Here is a 26582-nt window from a genome sequence, read left to right on the forward strand (position 1 = left end):
AAAGATATAGGTGCTATAGAAAAAACAAAACAAAAGAGAATGAAAAAACAACAAACAAAGCCCAAGTAATATACTCATAAAAATTATATCTGTTTGTAATTAATAGATAAAAATTTTACTAGTACATTGCTTAGAACACATGGTAGATAAATGGAATCACAGAATGGAATTTTCCCACTTTTTGCAGTCCATTGTATATTCAATATCTGTAAGTCTTAACATTTACAAAAAGTACAAAACAAGGTGATCTATATTAAACATAATGCCTGTGCTATAAATTGTCATCACAAGGTAATTATTTTACTATTGATTCAAACATTTTCTTCATTCAATACTTTTATTGAAGTTCAAAGTATACATTCTTAAGACAATAAATACCTGGCTGTTTTTTCTTAGTATCACAGAGGTACCATCATCAACTTCAAATTCTCCATAGTCTCTTAGACACCGTACCTGAAAAGAAAATCAGATATTTTATCCAAATTACCTTTTAAAATATGCAGTGATCATAACATGAAGTGGGATTATATAAATGCCCGAACAGTAAAAGTACTGTATTTTATGTGTCTGTTTCCTCCTCTGTGTACTTAGGACCCTTACTATTCCCAGATATTTACTGTGGTCCTAAACCTAAAGATCTCAATTTCCTACGTCACCGGGAAGGGAAACATAAGCTTTGCAAATGTATACATGGATGGTATTACCAATAAGGAAACCAGGGATTTAGATAAAAGGAGACTACATAGTTGGACGTTTTCCTCTCAAACAATGCACTATATTAATCAGAAGGAATAAAAATGAGGGACATAACAGTGGCAAACAAGAAAGAAAAGAGCATTTTACCTCAACTAGATTGACCAGATCCTTCCCATAATCCATCAGGATAAAAGAACATACATCTAAAAACAAACTGTTTTTCTTTTTAACAATTTATTGGGGCTCATACAATTCTTATCACAGTTCATACATATACGTACATCAATTGTATAAAGCACATCTGTACAGTCTTTGCCCTAATCATATTTTTCTCTTTTCCTTTTTTACATTTTATTAGGGACTCATACAACTCTTATCACAATCCATACATATACATACATCAATTGTATAAAGCACATCCATACATTCCCTTGCCCCAATCATTCTCAAGGCATTTGCTCTCCACTTAAGCCCCTTGCATCAGGTCCTCTTTTTTATTTTTTCCCCCTCCCTCCCCTTTCCCCCCTCCCTCGTGTGCACTTGGTAATTTATACATCGTTATTTTGTCATATCTTGCCCTATCCGGAGTCTCCCTTACCCCCCTTCTCTGCTGTCCCTCTCCCAGGGAAGAGGTCACATGTGGATCCTTGTAATCAGTACCCCCTTTCCAACCCACTCACCCTCCACTCTCCCAGCATCGTCCCTCACACCCTTGGTCCTGAAGGTATCATCCACCTTGGATTCCCTGTACCTCCAGCCCTCATATGTACCAGTGTACAGCCTCTGCCCTATCCAGCCCTGCAAGGTAGAATTCGTATCATGGTAGTTGGGGGGAGGAAGCATCCAGGATCTGGAGGAAAGTTGTGTTCTTCATCGGTACTACCTCGCACCCTAATTAACCCATCTCCTCTCCTAAACCCCTCTATGAGGGGATCTCCATTGGCCGACACTTGGGCCTTGGGTCTCCACTCTGCACTTCCCCCTTCATTTAATATGGTATATATATACATATATACATATACATATATACATATACACACATGTACACATACATACACACATATCTTTTTTTTTTTTTGCATGATGCCTTATACCTGGTCCCTTGGCACCTCGTGATCGCACTGGCCGGTGTGCTTCTTCCATGTGGGCTTTTTTGCTTCTGAGCTAGATGGCCGCTTTTTCACCTTCAAGTCTTTAAGACCCCAGACACTATCTCTTTTGATAGTCAGGCACCATCAGCTTTCTTCACCACATTTGCTTATGCACCCATTTGTCTTCAGCGATCCTATCATGGAGGTGTGCAGTCAATGATATGATTTTTTGTTCTTTGATGCCTGGTAACTGATCCCTTCGGGACCACTCGATCACACAGGCTGGTGTGTTCTTCCATGTGGACTTTGTTGCTTCTGAGCTAGATGGCCGCTTGTTTATCTTCAAGCCTTTAAGACCCCAGTCACTACCTCTTTTGATAGCCGGGCACCATCAGCTTTCTTCACCACATTTACTTGTTCACCCACTTTGGCTCCAGCCGTTGTGTCGGGAGAGTGAGCATCATAGAGTTCCAATTTAATAAAAGGAGATATTCATGCATTGAGTGAGTGAACAAACTGTTTTTCAAAGGAAATCAAGTCTTCCAATCTCTTGTTTCTCAGGAATACTTAAAAATACATTTAAAAGATTCAGTTTCATGCTCTTTCATTTTGCTTACACAGTAACTTAGCAATCAATTAATTTTCATTTAGTATTTTAAAAATAAAACAAAATTTATGGAAGATGGAATGTTAGATTACATTAAGATGCTTGAAATTAAAGTGCCAACATCCAATCATTTTTGACCTATAAAATGTAAGCTTAATATAGTTCAGCTCACACATCACTATTACCTTAAAACTGTGAATCAAAGTTTGTTGCAGAGAGGGCACTATAAGCATTTCCATACTCCTGTCCCTCTATAGCAGTGTTTCCCAAAGTGGGGATACTGCAATGATCCAGGAGGAGTACAAAGCAGATAGCTACACTTTATCCTGGAGTATAGGCTATTGTATAAAAGTTTTTAATTTTACACACACACACACACACACACACACACACACACCATAGTGAATGAAGGGGTAAGTGCAGCGTGGAGACTCAAAGCCCATTTGTCGGCCACTGGAGATCCCCTCATAGAGGGGTTTAGGAGAGGAGATGGGTCAGTCAGGGTGCGATGCAGTACCGATGAAGAACACAGCTTTCTCCCAGATCCTGGATGCTTCCTCCCCCAACTACCATGATCCGAATTCTACCTTGCAGGACTGGATAGGGCAGAGGTTGTACACTGGTGCATATGGGAGCTGGAGGCACAGGGAATCCAGGGTGGATGATAACTTCAGGACCAATGGTATGAGGGGCAATGCTGGGAGAGTGGAGGGTGAGTGGGTTGGAAAGGGGGAACTGATTACAAGGATCCACATGTGACCTCCTCCCTGGGAGATGGACGGCAGAGAAGGGTGAGGGGGGGGGGTAAGGGAGACCCCGGATAGGGAAAGATATGACAAAATAACAATGTATAAATTACCAAGGGCACATGAGGGAGGGGAGAAAAAAAAGAGGACCTGATGCAAAGGTAAAGTGAAGAGCAAATGCTTTGAGAGTGATTAGGGCAAAGAATGTAGGGATGTGCTTTATACAATTGATGTATGTATATGTGTTGATTGTGATAAGAGTTGTATGAGCCACTAATGAAATGTAAAAAAAGAAAGAAAAAAAAAAAGAACACAGCTTTCCCCCGGATCCTGGATGCTTCCTCCCCCCAACTACCATGATCCTAATTCTACACTGGTGCATATGGGAGCTGAAAGCACAGGGAATCCAGGGTGGATGATAACTTCAGGACCAATGGTATGAGGGGCAATGCTGGGAGAGTGGAGGGTGAGTGGGTTGGAAAGGGGGAACTGATTACAAGGATCCACATGTGACCTCCTCTCTGGGAGACGGACGGCAGAGAAGGGTGGGGGGGCGGGGGGTAAGGGAGACTCCGGATAGGGAAAGATATGACAAAATAACAATCTATAAATTATCAAGGGCTCATGATGGAGGGGGGCAAGGGAGGGAGGGGGGAAAAAAAGAGGACCTAATGCAAAGGGCTTAAGTGGAGAGCAAATGCTTTCAAAATGATTAGGGCAAAGAATGTAGGAATGTGCTTTACACAATTGATGTATGTATATGTGTGGATTGTGATAAGAATTTATGAGCCCCTAATAAAATGTAAAAAAATGATTAGGGCAAAGAATGTACAGATGTGCTTTATACAATTGATGTACGTGTATATATATGGATTGTGATAAGAGTTCTATGAGCCCCTAATAAAACAATTAGGAAAAAAACAGGCCCAAAGAACAAAAGAAAACTGGGTTAGCAATATATATACATAAATTAAAATATCTATAAAGAGATTCTATCACCGCCCTCTAGTTGATTCTAACTCACAATGACCCTATATTGGTTTTCCAAGGCTGTAAATCCTTACAGAAACTAAGAGTCTCATCTTTCTCCTGAGCAACAGTTGGTAAATTTGAACCTTAAGAACCTCAGAACCCTGGTGGTACAGCAGTTAATCACTGGGTTGCAATCTGCATGGTCGACAGTTCAAAACTACCAGTACCAGTAGGAGAAAGCCTGGGCTTTCTACTCAGAAACCCATAGGGGATCCCTAGGAATCAGCATTGACTCAATACCAGAGAGTTTGGTTCTGGAACCTTATGGTTAGCAGTCCAATCAATGCCTATCCTACAATGTCAGCAGGGATCCTAAGAAAGAGATGAAGAGATGTAGTCAATGAATAAGGCCCATCTAGCCATCATCTCTTATGCATTGTATTATCAATTCTAGCCTATATGGCTATGGTTAAAATCCCATTTTGGAGGGATGGTTATGTGGAAAAGCCATCTCAGAAGCAGGAACACAGAGAAATGCTGGACCATCAAGGTGTAAGAGGCCCTAGTGGGACATACTTGAGATCTTTGTCTGAAGTGGTAGAGACTGAGATGGAGGCATCAAAGGCTGCAGCACAGAGACCATGGGACAGAACAGAGGGACTAGGCCAAGACCAGAGGCTGAGGCAAGGCGTCCATGACATAAAACAGAGGAGCAATACTGAGACTATGATACTTTGACGCAGAGCAGTGGGCTGCCTTTCTGGCCCAAAGAGGCAAAGGGACTATGTGACTGAGAGGCTAAGGACTAAAGACTGACATGACTGCTGGATGACAGGAGAGGTACACTTACTGTTTCCTGATGCTGACTTGTGGTAACTAGTTACCTTCCTTAATAAGCCCACTAAATTGTGAATATTGTCTGTGAGTTCTGTGAGGCCAACTGGGACCGATAATTGAACCCGACAGAAAGGCAGTGTGTGAGGGAGGAGTGGGTGGTGTCAGAATAGATATTGAAGGATGAAGGATGGAGGCATGTCTGAACTCTGCCTCATGGAAACAGTGAAGCCAGAGAAAGTCAAATACGGCCCTCTGATATGTCTTCCTACATTTAAAGAAGCCAATCCAATTACTAGCACTAACAAATAAGAGAAACAACGTTACTGGATAACTCAACAGGATATTTGAGTTGGCAGAAGAACAGAACAGCTTATTGAGTCTGAGGAACAAAAGTAAAGAAACATGATCCCAAGGAACACCATCAAGCAAATCAATGCAAATATTATGGAAGTCCCAGAAGAGGGCAAAGGGTAACTAAATAAAACTTAATAGACAACAGCAGAACATTACCAAAACTTGACAAAGGACAAGAATGTACATATCAATGTCACTTAAGAATTTCCAAATCAGAAGAAAGCCTGAGAGATCCACACCAAAATATCTTATCATCAAACTCTTTAAAAAAAAGATAAAATCTTGACAATATCAAATAAAATGAAGTACCAATTTACATATATAGAAACCCTGGAAACCAGGAGGTAATAGAGTCACATATTTAAAATAATGAAAGAAATGAACAGCCATCCAAGATTCCTATAGCCAGCAAAACTTTCCTTTATAAATGAGGATAAAATTCAAGAAAACAAATAAAACCTGAGGGAATGTTGAGACATTCCTTTAGATTGAAATACAAGGAGAGTAGATTGCAAGATGAAGCAATATAGAGAAAAAGGTGTTAGGTTCCTGGATTCAGGTACCTGAAAGAATTCACACAGCAGAAGCAGGTTTGTAATCCAAGTGATTTTATGGGGAAAAGGGAAGTTTCAGGTATTACAGCCTCAAATAATACACATTGTTTTAAGAAAGCATACAAGGATCCGCAGAACTGCACATGGGTTCACTGCTGAATAGGGAAAAAACACATAGAAAGAACAGGAACACGTAACCCAGCACGTGGAACCAGGAAATCCCAGGGGCCAAAAGGGCTCCCACCCCCCACTTGTGGAGAATGCTGGAATGGAAGGAAGTCAAGGCAGGGTCTTTATTCCCTCCTTTCCACAACGGCTGGGGGAAGCATGGTTGAAGGTATTGGTTGGTTCCACTGGCTTGAGTTTAGGCCCACCTGTGTGAGGTAATGTAACTGAGCCTAATCTGTGTGCCCTGGTGGACCTCCCCTCGGGGCGGAGGGAGCTCTTGTCTGAGCATGCTCAGTTTGATTGTTCTAAAATTTAACGGATGCCTGATTTCTTCCAATCCTTTTGCTTTAGCCTTATGCAGTTAGTGCGGAGACAACCCCCTTGTGGTGCTTATGTAATCTGATGTCAATTTGGGACTTGAGAGGATTAAGAGTGAAGTGGTGGAGTCTAGTTGGTCAATCAGGATAGCCAGTGAGGCCTCTGTGTGGGCATTGCCTTCGCCTGAGAATTCTGGGAACTCCAGTATTTCCTCCTTAAACAGGAGACGCTTCTCTCTCTCAGCTCACTTCCTTGGAGATGCTCTACTGGCAAGACACATGGCACTACGTCCTGGTAGCTGGGAAAGCCACACGGACCTACCCTGATGCAACAGACCTCTGGAGCCAGAGAAGCTACATAGAGAAGAACCCTGCCAGCGCTGAGATGTTTACAATGCTACTGGATCCAAAAACTTTCTACTCGCTGGTTCAAGATCGTCCTGCAATAGGAGTCATTGCATGTTTCGTGAGTCTGACGAGGCCTTTACAGATTGGTATCAGACATATGGGCTAATATTGGGCTCACGGACTTGACCTGGACTGGGCTGGGACGTTTTCGCAATATTCAGTTGTTCTTCTATATAAACCTCTTTCTTATAAACATGAGTTTCTATGAATTTGTTTCTCTTGTCTACCCAGACTAACACTCCCCCTTTATGGCCCCTATTCTGGCTACCTAACATATTTAGCCAACACCTAAGTTGAATGCAAACATTTTTCTTTGGTCTACTTTATTCAATATTCAAAAGTATACAAAAGAGGATAATAAAGATGGTTCAAAATCCAAAAATTAACTAAGCGCCAAAGTACGTGGTACTACTGGAAGAAATGAGGAGCAAAGAGAGGATAACCCACTTAACAAGTAACAAAATGACAACTATATGACAGGGACTTCAAGTGTGTGCAAATATGGAATTTAAAAACTGAAAAAAGTCCCAGAAACATTTGAAGCTCCTTGGTAAGTACTTCCTTAGTGGTAGTAACTTTCAATATGAAAGTATTAAAATGTCCAGTGTAAAAGCAGAGACCTTGTGATATGCATATGATACAACTTTGCTTATGGAAAGCTAAGAGGATTCAACACATTAATGAAGAACTGAGACTAAAGCTTTCTGTAGGGATTATGGCTCGATGGAAAAAAAAAGCCTCATGCTCGGGCCAATAAACACAATGATAAAAAGAGAAAAAAATAAATTGACACGGATTTCATTTATTTCAATGCATAATCAACATTCATGGAATTAGTGAAGAAATCAAGCCATGAGATAAATGCTGCAAAAGACTTCTTTAAAGTGTTAAAGAGCAGCAGAGTCAGCAAAATGACTGTCAGACAACAAACTCGGACAACTCTCAGCAATTATAGAGAAGGTCCACTAGGAGCGATATCCTAAACTTCATGGAAGAGAATCTCAATATGAAGTACATCCAAGCTTCTTAAACTGAGAGAGCAGTAGCAACTACTAACAGATTCCCCTCTTTGTTATAGGCTGTCCACACGCTGGGGAAGCGTCCCTCCTGCCTGGCATAGCCAATTTTTTCTGGTCCCTGAGCTAACCCAGCTGACCAAGCCTCTTGGCTTGCTGTCCTCTGGTGAAGAACAGCTTTGCAGAGTCAGCTTGGTGCAGACAGTCACTAGCCAAGCTTAACTTTTGCTTTGTTCTACAGTTCCACCAGCCCTTGCTCAACATTCCTCACCTTGCCACCCCCAAGCAGGAAATGTGTTAGCAAAACAACACAATTAGGGGGCAAGGGGGAAAGAGAAGCCTAGCACTTCCCGCACCAATCTCAAAGTAGACTTGAGAGGTTTAATTTAACCCCCCCATTGGGTGAGAAATCCACACACCTGGCCTCTAGACCTGGCAGGAACCCCATCTTATCCCTCAAGGGGTGGAGTCAAGGGACAGAGTTTTTGTGGGTTTTGAACTGCGGACCATGCTGATCGCAACCCAATGTGTAACCACTGTACCACCAGGGGTCCTTTTATCTCAGTAAAACTATGAAAACTAGTCCTCGGTTTATCTGACCCCAGCCATGCTATTTTTTAATCACCTAATATGTATATGAAAGGTGAACAATGAATAAGACAGAGGTGAATTGATAACTATGAATTATGATATCGCAGAAAAGCACTGACAAAACATCAACAGCCAGAAGAGCAAACAAAGCTATGCTGGAAGAGCTACAGCGGGAGTGCCCCTTAAAGAGGCCGACTCCGTGTATATGTCATCTGGATGGCAAGTCCCTGGATGGTCAAAAAGAGGAAGCCTCTCAGTGGTACACATTGACACCAGGACTGCAATAATGGGCTCAAACAGCAATGTTTGAGAAGAGGGTGCGGGGCAAGGCAGTGTTTCATTCTGTTGTACATCTAGTTACTATGAATAGGACTTGGTGGCACCTAACAAAACTATATTCATATCCCCTTCTTACATAATAGGAGCATAATCCACACATTCAATAAAATCCATTCTCAAGAGGTAAAACTTACTTCAATATATAAGCTTTGGGAGGCTTCATATCCTGTGTTATGTCCAAACCTTCATTTCCTCCCAATGACCTCATGTAAGTAGCAAGGGACTTCTTATAACAATTGAACCATTCTATCTGAAAACAGAAAAATGGTCTTTTTACCAAGTGACAAAGAAAACAAGCTTGCCAACATTGTGTAATCGTGACTTCAAACAGCACATACGCCCATGTAGATCATGAGTGTGGCATTCCTGTATTTATATAGCGAACATTAATGGTTGTCTTCTACGAGTCAGGAACTGTCTGTGCACTTAGGATGGAGCATTCAACCAAAACAGACAAAATTCTTGTTATCACATAGCTTACAAACCAGTAGACCTAAGCACAGATCTAAAAAAACCATTCAACCAGAAACAACACTACGAAAAACACATGATTCAGTTATGGTCGCATTAAATACTGCACGGACTCTTTTTATAAGAATGGAACAACATGCTTGAGCAGACAATGCAAATGTCCCCAAAGAGAAGGAAGGACAAGCAAAATGAGGAGTGCACACAATAGAAGATAGTGAGGCTTACTTTGGAATTCAGTTCTAAGTTGTAGCTGACAAGGGTAAACCTTTATCACACGTAAAGTGGCGCAAGAGGTCACATTATTTTACGACTGCATTTGTAGGAAAGTCAGTCATCGGAATTCTATAAATGTAAAAAAGTAGATTAAGAGTTGCCAAAGGGCTGGGGGAAGGAAATAATAATAAAAGGCATTTGTTATTTTTTAAAGTCTATTATGGTTAGGGTGAAAGTTTACAGAGAAAACTCATGTTTTATACAGTAATTTATATATATTTTGTTTTGTGACATTAGTTGCAATCTCCTCAGAATCTTATTTATGTATAATTACAGAAAGGTAGGCAAAACAAAGATGTACAGGTTAATGACATTATTAAGAAACAGCCTGGTCAAGGAGTAACACATCCTCAGCCCCAAAATGGAGACTTATCATTTTGTTCCATTCTGAAAATTTTACATTATCACCCAAGAATGCATCCCTAAAACACTAGTTTAGTGCTGTTCATTATTTGTACTTTAAATAGATCCACACAGTATTTATTATTTTGTGACAAATTTCTTTCACTAAACATATTTTGGATTTCTGAAATTCTACTTTAAAGTGATGAAGAGCAAGGATGTCACACTTTGAGGACTGAGCAATGCCATGGGATTTTCCATTGACCTTAGCCATGGGATTTTCCATTGCCTCATAAGCATATGAAAGTTGGACAACAATTAATAAAGACCAAAGAATAGATGCCTTTGAATTAGCATGTTGGCAAAGAACACCGAAAGTACCATGGACTGCTAACTGAACAAACAAATCTGTCTCGGAAGATCACAGCCAGACTGATCCTTAGAGATGAGTATGGCAAGACTTGTCTCACAAGTTTTGGGCATGTTTTCAGGAGACCAGTCCTTAGAAAACGACACAATACTTGGTACAGTGCAAAGTCAGTGGGAAAAACAAAAACAACTCAAGGAGATGAATTGATACGGTAACTCAACAATGGGTTCAAACATAACAATTGTGAGGATGCAGAGTCCAGTAGTACTTCATGCTGATCTAGACAGGGCCACTATGAGGCGGAACTGACGAGAAGGCACCCACCACTACTATGTTGGTTAGTATTGGGTTATGTGTTGGCTAAAGCCAAGGTCAACAGTTTGACTCAACCAGTTACACCTAGGGAGAAAGGGGATTTCTGCTCCTATAAAGAAATACAGCTTCAGAAACCTAAAGAGCCAGTTCGACTTTGCTCATCCTTAAGGATTGTTAAAAGTCAATGGCAGTGGGTGTTTTACACAATTAATGTATGTATGTATGGATTGTGATAATAGTTGTATGAGCCCCAATAAAATGATTTTTAAAAAAGAAATTATGACATAAGATTATCTCTCTCTAAAGTGTCTTGGAGTCTCTAACTTGTAAACTACTATTTGTCTACCTTCATGGAAAAAAATAATACACTAATCTTTGTTAAAGATGGCATCACCTATCCCTTATCGGTGAGTTCAAAGTGAAATGTTCACATATAGAAACTGAATTTCGGTTTATGCTGTGAGAAGGAAAAGGCAGAGGCAGTGATTCTCTCCATAGACTAGACCTTGTAGAGACTCTATTAACACCGAATTTGGACCCCAGCTATAAGGGATTTCCATTGAACTCAAGGTCAAAATGAAGTCTAAAATATGGAAATCTAATCTCAAGACTAACATTATAATTCTTAATTATAATTTTCTGGTTCGAAAATCAGCATCTTGAAGTCTTACCTGTGTGCCTTGTCATGACTACCTTGTACTAAACTAAAAAAGTTTATGCACGACAAGTTCATGTATTTATGTTTAAAATAAAATCCTCATCTATTGGTTACTTAAATTTTAAGATAAAATCCTACAAGAACTATTACTCTTAAACACTCTATGTTTTTAAAAAAATACTATAGCTATTGTTATTAGAGAAAGAACATGTTCTGTTCATTTCACCATAATAAAGAGACACCCCTCAAGTCCACTTAATGTAAGATTCCGGCACAAAGACCATGGAAAAAGAACCTGAAAAATTAACTGGTAACGTAATTATTTAGTAGTTCCCTCAAGAAGCTGAGGTACTTTGTTTCTTTCTCCAGAACATGAACAGAATAAAAATAAAGCATGGAAATGTACTTAGCAATCCAAGATCAGAGGAGGCAATGGTATTAGAGATTAAAACCTGAGCAGACTGCGGATGACAGTGGAAGCCCAAACTCCATTTGCACAGTTCCCACACAGATTAAGCCTCCAGTGAATCTCCTTAGACCATGAACAAAGAATGGAAATAGTCTTGTTATACACTGAGTGCATTGGAAAGTAGATTAACACAGATAATTTTTAACGTTATTGTTTTTCTCTCTTTTGGTCCCTTTTAAATTTGTCCTAGTTTTTATATTTTCTTTTGGATTGAGGGCTGTTTTTTTTTGCATATGATTTTCTTTCTTTTTTTTGGAGTTTTCAGTGGTTTATTGAGCATTCAATATTTTGCCATGATGACTTAGGATAGTTAGGTGTTTTTTTTATTTTGTGTTTTACATTTTATTAGGGGCTCATACAACTCTTATCACAATCCATACGCATATGATTTTCTTTAAATAAAATCTAGGATAGGACTTAGTTACTGTGAAGACTATAAATGGATTAAGTTTCTTTGGGTTAGGACAGGGCAGGCTGGGGCAAATGGTGAGTTTAAGACTGAAGAAAATGTTCTAAAATTGATGGAGATCATAACTGCACAGCTCTTTTTAATATATTTAAACCACTGGGTTGTGTGGTATATGAATTATGTCAATTAAACTCAAGTTAAATTTTTTAAATGCAGTTAGCAAGTAAATTGTTTATAAAACTCATGGCAAATTTACTGAATACATGCCGTGGCAATTATATTATATCCTGTCAGCCTGTCAATAAAATTGCAGCTTGATGACCTCATTTTGAGGCATGACAGAAATAAGTAGCTCAATGGAGATCAAACCCAGTCTCTCTGCCTTCCTTTTCTGCGCTGAGACAGTCAGAGAGCTGGAGGAGACCCGTGCCAACACTGAAATGCATACACTGCCACTGGATCCACAAGACCTTCTACCCACTGGCCTGCGATATTCCTGCATTTGGCATCATTACATATACTGTGAATCTAAAGAGGAATTTATCGACTAGTACCGAACATATAGGCTAATATCGGACTTAGGAACTTGATCTGAACTGGGCTGAGATGTTTTCTCAATATATAATTGCTCTTTTATATAAAGTTCTTATACACATGAGTGTATGACTGTTCCTCTAGTCAACCCAGACTAACACTTTCTTTCATAAGTGATATACTATACCAAACTCACACAATAACAGCATTGATCACATTCCGTTCTATGCTATGTTCCAAATGGGCAGCCTTAATCATCCTGTAACAACCCTGTTAATACAGCAGTTCTCAACCTGTGGGTTACGACCTCTTTTGGGGTCAAAGGACCCTTTCACAGGAGTCACTTAAGACCATTGGAAAACATGTATTTCCAATGGTCTTAGGAACCAAGTCACTGCTCCTCTATCCATCTCCAGGAGGGTCTGCCCACATACGAGTACGCAGCGTAATGACATAATCAGACAACCCCATCACATTCAACTTGTACAAATAAAGGTGGATGTGACAGGGTTGGCACCACAATGTGTTTATGTGGACAAGTCACACATGCGTAGAGAGCAGCTGCTGTGTTAAAAGCAGCTACTGTGTTAAAAGCAGCGACAGTGTTAAAAGCAGCAGTATTGGTGGTAAATGACACTTCATGAATTATTATTTCTGGGTAAAATCATAAACTACTGCAAAAAATCGATATCTGTACCATGGGAACTTTATCTGGATGCTGATTGGTCTTTTTATATTCAGCTGTGGTTGATGTGAATACTGCTCCTTGTGATAGTAACAGGTATGTAAAAACACAACATAGAGAATGTTAAATCATAGGAAATTTTAATAAACTGTATTGACTAAATTGTGCCATGTATCATCTTTAGTACTATTTTTTTTTTAAATAAGAAATTTAAACAAGACGCTTGACTTGAAGGGAAAACTATCTAGGCTTCATTGAGAGTAATTTATGCCTACTTAAAGACAGATTGCCCTACATGTAATAGCTACATACAAAAATGTTATAAAACTGTCCTTGGTTTTACAATGATAAATGAAAAACATAAAAATTCTTCAATCGAACAAGGCATGCAAGGATTTTTTTCATGTCATTTTTTTTTGTTTTTGTTAAACAGTGAGAGCAAAATAACCTACTGAAATACAAAGAGAGAAGCTGAATGAGCAAGCCACTGATGGAGAAGGGGAGCTTTCACAGAACCAGTGTTTTCCCCATCCCATCTCCACCTGATGTTGATCAAAACATACCATTGGTGATTTAGTAAACGAATAAATAAACAAAGGGAAAAATTTAATATGCTTGTGTACATGCACCAGTTACTTTGTGTACAATAAAGGAATGAGGAAGGGGAAATGAAATAAAGAGAAAACTATACTGTAGTTGTCAGGAGGTGGTGGAATCAAACTGTGGTTTTCTAATCAAGAATGGATTCTTGGTCGGCTGGAAGAGAGTTCTGGAGGAAAGGAGCAGGCTCCCTTAGAAGATGCCTCCTGTCTGCTGCTGGAACACATCAATTGTATCTTCATCCTCCATTTCCAACTGTGCAGGTGTGTCTGTTTCATTGATTGGCTGTCTGTCGAATCAAATCAGATCTGACTCATTGACAAACCCTGTTCACAATAGGCTTCCATTAGCTTACTAAGTGGGTGTGCCTCTGAATCTTAAACTGCACCACAGAACCATCCTGCCCTACCACCTTCAAGTTAATCTGATCATTGTTCTCAGTCTTGACTCCTCCCTTGAGTTTTTTGTTGGCCAGGGTGAATGCTGAAGTCTTCTCAAAAGAGGTACCAGGTCCGCACCAAACGAGCACACAGGCAGCTGCAGGAACAGCAGGAGGAGGTGGCAGTGGTGGAGGAGGGAGAGCCATCTTTTGTATTATTAAAGCTATGGTTATATATTATTTTCATTAGCCAACCATCCCATGACAATGGATCATGTAGAAGAACGTTAAGAAAAGATAGTGAGGATTTTTTATGGTATGGTTTTACTTCAATGACAGCAGGAACTGAGAAACTACAATGTCTTACTTGTTGTGAAGTTCTATTAGTTGAATCTATGAAGCTGAACAAACTAATATGCCATTTTGATAGCAAATATCCGAGCTTTGCTGGCAAGGATACCAACTATTTTAAAAGCAAAGCTGATGATAAACTCAAGAAAGCCAGACTTGACACTGGTGGCAAGTACCACAAACAAAACGTAGCAGTCATTGAAGTTTCATATTTGGTGGCACTCAGAATCACCAGCGCTATGAAACCCTACACCATTGCTGAGGATTCACTGTTGCCAGGGGCCAGTAAATTGTTCGAGTTATGATCAGAGATGAATTTGTTACAAAATTGAGCGCAATTTTCTTATCAAATGACACTGCCTGCAGAAGAATAGCAGACAAGGCTGCTGATATTCTTGATCAGATAATCCAGGAAAGTAAATCTGCTCCACTTCCAATATTTAGCATCCAGCGTGATGAATCTACAGACGTTGCAAACTGTTCACAGTTACTGTTTACCTGAGGCATATTAATGATGGCGACTTTAAATATGAGTTTCTTTTTTTGCAAACCTCTTAAAATGGCAACTACTACACGTGATGTATTTGATAGTTGGTTCATTCTGAAAGAGCATAAGATCTCTTGGGAAAAGGTTTGTGGTGTTTGCAGATGATGCTCCACTATGCTAGGATGTCAATCTGAATTTCAACGTTTGGTACTGAGTCACCGAAAGTCACCGGAACTCACTGTATAACTCCTCAGAAAATATTAGCAACAAATGCACGGCCAAAAGAGTTATAAGAAGTAATGAGAAGCATCATAAATTCTGTCAATTTTGTAAAGGCGAGCACTTTAAACAGTCTACTGCTTTCGCAACTGAAGTGAGACGGTTGTCCAGAGGAAAAGTTTTAAAAGGTGTTTTTGAGCATGGTGATGAACTCAAAACGTTTTTTATCAGAAAACATGACCGCAGTTCAAAGCATTTTGCAGCGATAAAAGTGAGATACAGAAAATAGTTTGATTGCCATCTTTGCCATCTTGAATGAGTTACAATTTATTACTGCAAGGACAAAATGCAACATGCCTTGATTTATCTGAAAATATCTGATCATTCCAAAGGAAACATCAGCTTTGGGGGAAAAAATTGGATGAAAATAAAATTTACCAAAAAAATAATAAAAAGAAAATAAAATTTACATGCCTACCCTATCTGTTTTCTTTGAAGAACATGACACTGAACCAGACAAAAGGATTACAATTTCTGTGAAAGAACACTTGCATATGCTTGCAGATGAAATTTCATCGTACTTTCCAAATCTACCCGACACCTCATTTGCACTTGCCAGAAGCCCATTTGCAGTCAAAGTTGAAGATGTTCCTGAGATAGCACAAGAGACGTTTATTGAACTAACAGCGATGCAGCGAGAACTGATTTCTCTATAATGCCAGTTACAAAATTCTGGATCAAGTGTTTGCAGTCAGGTCCTGTTCTGTCTGAGACTGTGTTGCACCTTTTTCTTCCATTTCCAACAACTTATCTTTGTGAAACAGGGTTTTCCAGCTTGTTTGTTATCAAGTCTAAATAAAGAAGTAGATTTGTTGTGGAAGATGATCTTGTGCTCTTGCAAAGACTGTCTGGAGAATTTCTGATCTAGTGAGAAAGAAACTATCTCAACCTTCTGGCTTTTTACGCACACTGTCGCAAAATGTAGCAATGTAGTTCACTATTGTTATATTAAGACTGTTACTCATGCTACACCATGCTTCAAGACAAAATTTCATTTATTTATAATTAGAAATCAGTATTTCACAAGATATAATTACCTATTTTTGTGATTAATCACTATGCTTTAAATATGTTCAATTTGTAAACTAAAAATATATCCTACATATCAGATGTTTACATTATAATTCACAACAGTAGCAAAATTACAGTTATGAAGTAGCAACAAAAATGATTTTAAGATTGGGGATCACCACAACATGAGGAACTCTATTCAAGGGTCGTGGCATTAGGAAGGTTGAGAACCAAGGCTGTAGTAGGACACACTATGACCCCATTTTGTAAATAAAGGAGTGAACACAGAGCAATGAGGTTACTTGCCCAAGATTAGAAAGCAGTGTCAGGAGTTGAAACCAAGTGTTCTGACTCTAATGTTCTATCTTGAAATACTGGTCTAGCACCCTACCTTCAGTGACAAATACTCATCTTATTCTGAATATTTATTCATGCTGACTAGAAAACTACATATCTCCTAAGAATAATGTCGGCTTTTCAACTCCACTGATGAATCACTAATAAATAAAAGAAACTCCTTTTTTTATTGTTTGTCAGTTTTCCCTGTAGCACTAGAATTACTTACTACTACTCCCTTCCAGGAGGGTACCCCAATGGCAGTTGCCACATTTGTCACTATTAATGGAAAGGTTGGCAATTTGAATCCACTTAGCTACTCTGTAAGAGAAAAATATGGCAGTTGGTTTCCATAAAGATTGATAGTGTATATGGATTATGTGCCAAATAAGACAGTTCAAAACAAAAATAATGTATAGCCTTATAAACCTCTGAGGCAGTTTTAGTCACAATCGACTTGAGAGTAATGAGTTTGGTTTTATACTTCCCATGCCTATCGCAGTAAGTACTAACTGCTTAAAAAACGCTGAAAACTTATTGCTGAAAAGGTGATCAAATCATGGATCAAATGATAGCAACTCAAAAGATTAGCTAGGAATCTTGGAGTAGTAAGCTTATGCTAGTGAGGAATAACTCAGAAAAGTATGGTAAGAATGGTTGCTTAATTCAAAAAGTATGTGTCAATAAATTATATATACAAACTGCTGAGTTAGTAGTTTATATTTACCTCTACACATTCTCACAAACAAAATATAGAAAATTTACAGAAAACAGAGAAATACCAGTAAACATCATTGTAGAAAAAAAAAGCCAGGATCTCAGTATTTTCCCAAAATCATTAACTTGAAAAAGTGCTAACTTACTTCTTCAGCAGACATGTGAAATCGTAAAGCATTAGGCAACACACTGCCATATTCCCACCTAAGTGCACGAATCCGCAGTAACCGGTCATACCTAGGACATTGAGAGTATTAGCATAGAAACAAGCAGGAAATCAGACACTGTTCTATCAGTAAGGACTCAAGGATCTTATCAACTAAACTGTCATTTGTGGATTTTTTTTTTTTAAGATTCTGATGCAAATAGATCTACTCTAAGAAGACATCTTTGGGACTACCAGAAATCGGGAATAGGAACTGGGCTGATGCCCCTAGCACTGTTCATTGTCGTAACTGTGATGGTGACACAGCAGTAATGTGGAAAAAGATCAGAAAGGCCCTTATTTCTTAGAGATGTATCCTAAAGTATATAGTGGTAAAATGTTATCTGATGTTTAGTACTTAGTTTTAAGTAGCCTAACATACATATGTCATAAATTATGGAAAATGTATTGTTAAATTTATAAGACAACTCCAGGAGCTTCACTATATTATTCTCTCTGCTTTCAAGAATAGTGCAATCTTTTACAATACAAATTTTAAACTGGAAAAACGAAATTAAAATGCTTACATTAAATCAAACTTAAAAGAAATAACTCACTGCCACATGGAGTTGTTTGACTCATACTGACACTGTAAGGACAGGATAGAAGCGCACCAGTGAGTTTCCGAGATTGTAACTCTTTTTTAAGAGTAGAAAGCCTCATCTTTTCCCCGCAGAACAGCTGGTGGTTTTGAAATGCTGTTTCTGGTTAACAGTCCAGCGCATAAACACTGAAAACACTCTCACTTCCATCAAGCCAATGCTGACTCATAGCAAACCCCTGTGGGTTTCCGAGATTGTAATTATTTACAGGAATAGAAACACGGCCTTTTCCCCTCGGAACTACTAGTGGTTTTGAACTGTGGACCATGTAGATCACAGCCCAACAAGTAACCATGCTACCAGGGCTCCATGCATAACCACAGAGATAAATAAATCTGAGATCTGTTGCTATCAACCAGAAACTTAATTGAGAAACCCCATGGAAAACTCTTCTTTGTTTCCTGCTACTACAAGTAAAATCACAGCAGCTTACAAGTACGCAATAGTGCAGCGTCGATTTCTTAACAAAGAACAGTGCCGAAATTTGATGGTTGGTATCAAATTGCTTCTTCCGTCTGATTTTGCTTCATTACTCGGAAGAGAATTAAAGAGAAAATGGATAAATACATTGCAGAACAACAAAAATTTTTAAGTTTTATTGACATGTAACAATTCACATCAAACAATTCAATAGTTATTAAGAATTGTACAAAAAACTGTACAATTACCACTACAATCAATTTTAGAACATTTTCTTATTTCTTGTACTCATTGTTATTAGCTTCCTGTTTCCCACCAACCACCCCTACAATCCCCACAAGAAACCATTAAATCCAGTTCCTGGCACTACAGAACCAAAAAAATTAATGTTTCCATGATATTTTTCAAAGGACTGATACACGTACACATTTTTACCTATTTGTACGTAACAGTTTACCTAAGCAAATTGTGCTGCTTCTACTTCAGAACTTTTATTTACACATTACAAGATTAAAGTAAGAAAAAGCCAAGTTAACTAACTTGTCAATGCAATGATACTATAATAATTTAATCTCCTTTAACCAGTTGGTATTGTACAGTTTTGCACACTGATTGCTTTCTATTATTTCAAAAAACAAGTGTCCTATTTGTTCACTGAGGTAAGAGAAAACCTGACATCATGGCCCGAAGAAGGTGGTCTTACATGATGTTTCTATTGTATGAGCACTCCGCTTCTAGGAGCACTTCCGAATCCTCACCACACTACTGTAGCTGGACATGGAGTCAGCAGTTTATTCATTCAACAAATATTTGCTATTTCCCCATCTATATTTTTTACTATACTTTAGGGTTTTTTCATATACAGAGGAAGTAGTTTCACCCTATAAAATGCACATCTTCTTAGACACTTGATATGGATCACATTTTAAAACCAGAAGAACAAAAGGAGTAAGTATCTACTTTAGCATTTTAAAGCAATTAGATGAATATAAAAAGGGTCCACCATGCTTTGTTCCACATAATGCACTAGGCCCTGAAAACAGGAAAAATGCACACCCTGTGCTGTTACGTTTTTCTATCTGCTGTCACTCTATGGGTACCAGATTATGGTCTACATTGTACAAACTAAGCACAAATACACCTAATACCAAGTACTTAAAAACATACATCAAATGTCCTAAAAAAAATCACATTTATAGGTGGGTAAATAAAAAGATTTCTTTTGATATATAATTTAACCAGACATTGCTTACAGTGATTGTTTTCTCAGAAGGACATCAGGAAGATGGGGGACAAATTTTTAAAACAAGAATTTACAAGTGTTATGAATACAAGAAAGTAGTTCAAAGTGGAACACATCCTGGCCCACCAAGCCCTGAGGACGATATTTCCACTCAGAGAAGTCAAAGCACAGAGAGGACCATATGGCCAGTCCACTATGAGACACGATGTACCTCACTGACCCATAGTGCTACCAGGGGACAACACTGGAAACACAGTGTGGGAACTGTGCCCAATCTGACCCTATCACACTGAGGCAAAACACTAAGAGCCATGCAACAAAACAGCAAAGGAAGCAGAGCAAAGAAGTCTTGAGGGAGTAAAAAAATAGACTTTGGGGCCAGAGTGTGCCACCCCATCAGACTCAACTGGAAAACACTCCTAAAGGTCAACAAACAGACCTTGAACTATTTACAGGCTTTTCTTTTTTTTTTTTTTTTTGTCTTTTTTTGGTTTTCTTTTGTTGCTTCGTTTTGCTCTGTCTTGTTTTTTGTGCATATTATTATCTCTGCAATTCTATCTAGAAAAAATAGGCGGGATAAACAATCTGAAGGAGAAAACAACGGACTGCTGGTTCTGGGGAGATATGGGAGCAGGGGAGGCGGGGGTGGGGGGAAAGGAAGTGGGTGTTAACAAACCTAGGGACAAGGGAACAATAAGTGATTCAAAATCAATGGCCAGGAGGGTGCAGGAGGCCTGGTAGGGCTTGATCAAGAGCAGTATAACCTAGAGGAATTACTGAAATCCAAATGAAGACTGAGCATGATAGTGGGACAAGAAGAAAGCAAAAGGAAATAGAGGAAAGAATTAGGAGTCAAAGAGTATTTAAAGGTCTAAATACAGGTGTGTACATGCCAATATTTATATATGATGATGGAGAAGTAGATCTAATGTGCATGTATTTATAGGTTTAGTATTAAAGGACATTGGGACTCTACTCAAATACTCCCTCAATGCAAGAACACTTTGTTCTATTAAATTGGCATTCCATGATGCTCACCTTCCCTACATGATTGCTGAAGACAAAACAGGTGCATAAGCAAATGTGAAAAAGAAAGCTGATGGTACCAGCTATCAAAAGATATGGCCTCTGGGATCTTAAAGGCTTGAAGATAGAGACCCACATGGATGAAGCACACTAACCTGTGTGATCACGAGGTATCTATAGGAACAGGTACCAGTCATCAAAGAACAAAAAAAATCATCATTGTGAATGAGGGGGAGTGCGGAGTGGAGACTCAAAGTCCATCTGTAGGCAAGTAGACATCCCTTTACAGCAGGGTCACAGGGAGGAGACGAGCCAGTCAGTGTGCAGTATAACACTGATGAAACACGCAACTTTCCTCTAGTTCTTTAATGCTTCCTCCCCCAATTATCATGATCTCAATTCTACCTTACAAATCCGGGTAGACCAGAGGCTGTACACTGATACAGATAAGAGCCGGAAACACAGGGAATCCAGGGCAGATAAACCCTTCAGGATCAATGAGTGCAGCAATACCAGGAGGGTAAGGGGAAGGTGGGGGAGAAAAGAGGAACCAACGATCCACATATAACCCCCTCCCTGGGGGTGGAAAACAGAAAAGTGGGTGAAGGGAGATATTGGACAGTGTAAGACATGAAAAAAATTTTATAAATTATCAAAGTTTTGTGAGGTAGGGAGGGAGGGAGAAGAAGGGTAAAAAATGAGCGGATACCAAAGACTCAAGAAGAAAGAAAATGTTTTGAGAATGATGATGGCCACAAATGTGCTTGACATAATAGATGGATTTATGGATTGTGCAAAGAGTTAGTTATACAAGCCCCCAATAAAAGGATTTAATAAAATAAATAAACCTAACCAAACTCACTACCAAAAAAAAAAAATTTCCTGTATCCATTGCTGGTAGGAATGTAAAATGGTATCGCTAATGTAGGTAGTAGTGTCGCAGCTCAACAAAAATCTGATCTACTACACCCAGATTTGAAAAGACATGCAAACAGACTTGTACACCAACATTCCTTGCTATACTATTTGCAATGGGTGAAGATAAGAACCACCTAATGCCCATGAATAGGAAAATGTGATATATATGTGTACACACTACTGCTGCTGCTGATGTTACTCAGCCAATCGGAGAAATGAAGAATTGGCACAATCTATAATATGGATGGGACTCGATGTCATTAAACTAGTGAAAGAAGTCAACCACAGCACGGGACTTGGTTTCAATCTCTTGCCACCAAGAACAGTGGCCCAGAACTACCAGTCTGTTTTAATGCTTCTTTGCTTTTTATGGCAGGTGTGGCTCTGCTGTTGTAAATATTATTGGAACGTTTGCCCTATCACCAACTCCTGTTGTTTCTGTAAATAGTGCTCAGTCACTTAAAGGTTTAATTTACACAAGTCAACAATTCATGTATTGCAGTTCATAGCTGGCCCATACTTGTATAATTTCCCTTTCTCGACAATGTTCTAAATTCTGTAACATTGGCTAAACTAATGACACCATCAAAGTGTACCGGCTACACATTAGACTCCTAAGTGAAACATCAGCAGTTTAAAGTCACCAGCCAAGTCTGTGGGGGAAGGATGAGGCTTTTTACTCCTGTGATGATGTGCAGGCTGGGAGACTCACAGGACAGTTCTACCCTGCCCTATAAAGTTGTCATGAGTCAGCAAGGGGATGATAATTGATAATGTTCTGTAACATAAAATGACAATGATGTCTCTTAGGTGAACCAGAGTCATTTATAAACCATGAGTGGATTTTAGGCTTGTACTTAATTCTAGTCCCAATCTAAGAACAGCTAGTTCTTATGACATGGTCCTGCTTAGTGGTTGCCCTCATGAAGAAATCACTGAAGATATGAGTCTACAGCAAAATGTGGTGAAGAACCTAGATGGTGCCCAGCTATTAGAAAAAATAGTGTTGGGGATTTTAAAGGTTTGTTTTCAAACAAGCAGCCATCTAAGTGGGGTGTCACATGGAAGGAGCACATCAGCCTGTGTGAACATAATCCAAATCTAAAGGCTGGAATGATATCAAAGCTTAAATTGTGAACAATTGGTTTGTAGAAGGCTATGGTTGTCAGTGGAAGCCCAAAATCCATTTAGAGGGTCCACAAAGAGATCAAGCCTCTTGTGAATTCCCTCTCGTTATAGCTGAGGGATGTGAAGAGCTCTATTATCAGACACTGTAAATCAATATGTCAGACATAGATCAAAATGCAGTATATCTTATTTGATTTTCCTTTGGACCCATTTTAAAGCTGTTTCAATTTAAAAAAAAAGTGAAGGGAAAATACTCATGAAGCAAACCCTTGGAGCCTCACTGTGACCATGGACGAGGGGTGGAGGGCCTCGCTAGCATGCAGAGCGCAGTGGATTCCTGCGGATGCGGTTAGGTTCAAACTCAGCACCCCACCATTTGCTCTCCCTTATGAGCCATCTAAATGTGTTCTAGTTCTTAAGATACTTGTAGCTTTCTTTTGACTGAGGTTTTTGTTTTACTTTCATAGTCTTGTTAGTGTTGTTTTTATTGTTTTCACTGTTTTTCTGTATATAAAATCCAAGATAGGTGAATCAGAGGCAGTAACTGGATTCATGGTTCCTTGGGGCAGGGCAGGGGAGGTGGGGAGGAAATGGGGAGCTAATAACAATGAGTCCAAGAATGAAGAAAATATCTAAACCTGATTATGGTGATGATTCTACAACGATATGTGAATTATATACCAATAAACTGTTAAAAAGTCCATCGCAAATTATATAATTAAATGGTTCAATCATATTAAGAAGAGTTGTACAATCATTACCACAATCGAATTTAGAACATTTTCTTCCTTCTTGTACTCACTGTTATTATTGTACTCACTTCCTTCAAACCGCCCCGGCCACAACTCAGGAACCATTAATCAAGATATTGTCTCAATAGATATACCTACCCTAGATTTCATATACACTAAAACATTTAAAAACAGCAAAAAACCTACTAAAAATAACAAAGTAAAACAAAAGTATCCCAACTGAAAAGATAGAAAATATAAAAAACTAAAATCAATTTAAAATGGGTCAAAAAGGAGATCAATGGCTATGGTGCTAAATTTTAAAGGAATTGCATCTGCAATAATCCACTTTCCAATGCACTCTGCATAACAGCAAGGCTAACCACAACACTTGTCTATGCTCAGAGAGGACTCACAGAGCTTTATCCATACGTATTTCCCCTGCACTTTGTTTTTACTGAAGTAAAATGGGTCAAAACAGAGGTCAAATGATATCATGCTTTATTGTAATCATCTCTATAACACTCTCTGTCTGATAGCAAGACTACTGACATCCTTCAACTGAGTCAGAGAGGATTCACCGGAATCTTAAACCACTTGTGTGGAACTTGCAAATGATTTTGGATTTCCACTGTCATCCATATCCTTCTGCAAATCAGGTGTTCACAATTTAAGCTCTAATACTATTCCCTCCTTCATATTTGAGTTTTAATTATTCACACTCCTCTGGTCACAAAGGCTGATGTGCTTCTTCCATGTGGACTTAGGTGACATTTCACTCAGAAGGCTGCTTGTTGAAAAATAAGACCCCCATGCGCCATTCTTTCTAAAAATCATACCATCTAAATTTCTTTACTACACTTTGCTATAGCATCCATATCTTCAGTGAGCATCAAAAAGGGCCAAGTCACAAGAACTAATTCTCATATTGGGCTAGAATTAAATGCAAGTCTAAATCCCATTCATGTTATCTATGGTTTACGTACATCTCTGGTTAATCTTAAGAGACATCATTGTAATTTTATATTAGAGAACATTATCAATCACCCCCAGGGGCACATGGCAATTCTATTGATAGTGTGAACTTTCTGATTAAAGAATCTATAAACGAATGCTGATCAAAAGGGAAAAATTCAAAATTGAATTTCAAATTACCAAGAACTCTAGACTTTCTAGAGCCACGTAAACTGGAAAAACCCAAGTCCTAAAATAATCCTTAAACCAAAAATATCCTCCAAAGTGGGTCACTCCACAAAGAGGTGGGATATGGGATAAGACCATCCACCTGAGGGTCTACACCAAGACAAGGCTGGGGCAAATCCCCACAGAAATGAAAGAACCTTGCCAGGAAATCAAGTTTAGGCCAGGGGAGAGGAACATCACTGATAGTTCTGTTGGCGAGCATGGTAGGTGATTGGGGAGAAATATCCTCACATTGGGAAGGGGTGCTAAACAATGATTGTAGGGAACCTATAGGGACAGATTTTATGTTCCTGGGTAAACACTACAAATATGTCTCTAGCCAAAGCTCAATAAAACATGCCATGGACTAAACACCAAGATGTCACTGGATGCTGACCTTGTGGTACGGTAAACCTTGTGGTCAGCATGGCATCACTCGGGCTACACAAGCGCTTAACACAGAGGCCCAGCAGAATGAACTGAGCCTGGCCTCAAAGGTGCCTGTACCCTTGGACTGAGGACTGGGGTGCTTAGATAGAAGAGGAAGCAGAGTGGCTGCCCTGGACCTGTGGAAGTGATGGTCATTGGACCTTGGGGGGAACCCCATTTGGTTGGAGTCCATCAAAAGGGACTCAGAATCACCATATATTTAGTACCTTGATGCTCCCCTCTCAGTGATATGACTGGCTTTGATCTGTTGGGCAGGGATTTAAACTTGGAAGAATTGATCCAGGATGTTTCCCCTGGCATCGATCCCCCCTGCTTAGGGTAAACAGAATTCAACTGAATATGAGATCTAACTGTGTGGAGCAACAACTCATGGGTTTTGGCTCAAGTTAGAACTGTACTTGCAGACTCCTCAAACCTACAGCAGAATGATGTGTCATCGGAAAACTTGATGGTGTTGCCAGTGCAATCATCTTATACTCCAGGGGGAATGATTGACAATGTGTTACTTTTCTGTTTCTATGGGTTTTTTCCCTGCCTTTCATTTGCTTGTTTTGTTTGTGTTTCTCTTTAGTTGTCTGCTAGTTGTTTTGCTGCTGTTGGTGGGGTAGTTGGTCTTACAGGGTATTAATTTGTCATAGTATGGCTGTCAAAGTAAACCCGAGCTATGCATATCCCAGGGACAAGCAGATGGATTCTGGCCCCAATTTAACTTTAGTCCCAATCCAAAGACAGTTAGTTTGGATAACATGGCCTTGCCCACCTCATGTAATGATCACTGAAGATAAGGGTGCTATAGCTAAGTGTGGTGAAGAAAACAAATGGTGCTCACTATCAATCGGAATAGTGTGTGGAGTCTTAAATTCAAACAAGTAGTCATCTAAACGAGGAGTGAACTATGTCCACAAAGAAGAAGCACACCAGCTTGCGTGACCCAAAGGCACGCAAAACAAAATTCAAAAATGACAAAGGGAAAAGTATCAGAACCCAAATTTCGAAGACCCAATTTATAGAATGCTATAGAAGATAGGGGGGCCCCAAACCCATCTGCAGAGTATCTAGTCAGATTAAGCCACCAGCAGATCCCCTCTAGTCACAGGAAAGTGTCTCGAACAGCTTTTCTATCAGATAGAGATCATTGTAAGTGTGATTATGCTGGAATGAACTGGATACATGGTCAGATGACCTCCCTTCTAACCTGAACTTGTTCTTGGTCAGTGGTTTTCAACCTTCCTAATATACATTTACTACAGTCCCTCATATTGTGGTGACCCCCCCAACCATAAAATTATTTTTGT

General features: G+C 39.2%; 1 pseudogene; it reads right to left on the reverse strand.

Annotated features, from left to right (window-relative positions):
• Positions 1–238: 238 nt before the first annotated feature.
• The window catches only part of LOC142436575 (DNA replication complex GINS protein PSF1-like), a 30069-nt pseudogene continuing 3725 nt past the window's right edge, over positions 239–26582 (reverse strand).

Source organism: Tenrec ecaudatus, unplaced genomic scaffold (assembly GCF_050624435.1).
Source record: "Tenrec ecaudatus isolate mTenEca1 unplaced genomic scaffold, mTenEca1.hap1 Scaffold_421, whole genome shotgun sequence".
Lineage (NCBI taxonomy): Eukaryota > Metazoa > Chordata > Mammalia > Afrosoricida > Tenrecidae > Tenrec > Tenrec ecaudatus.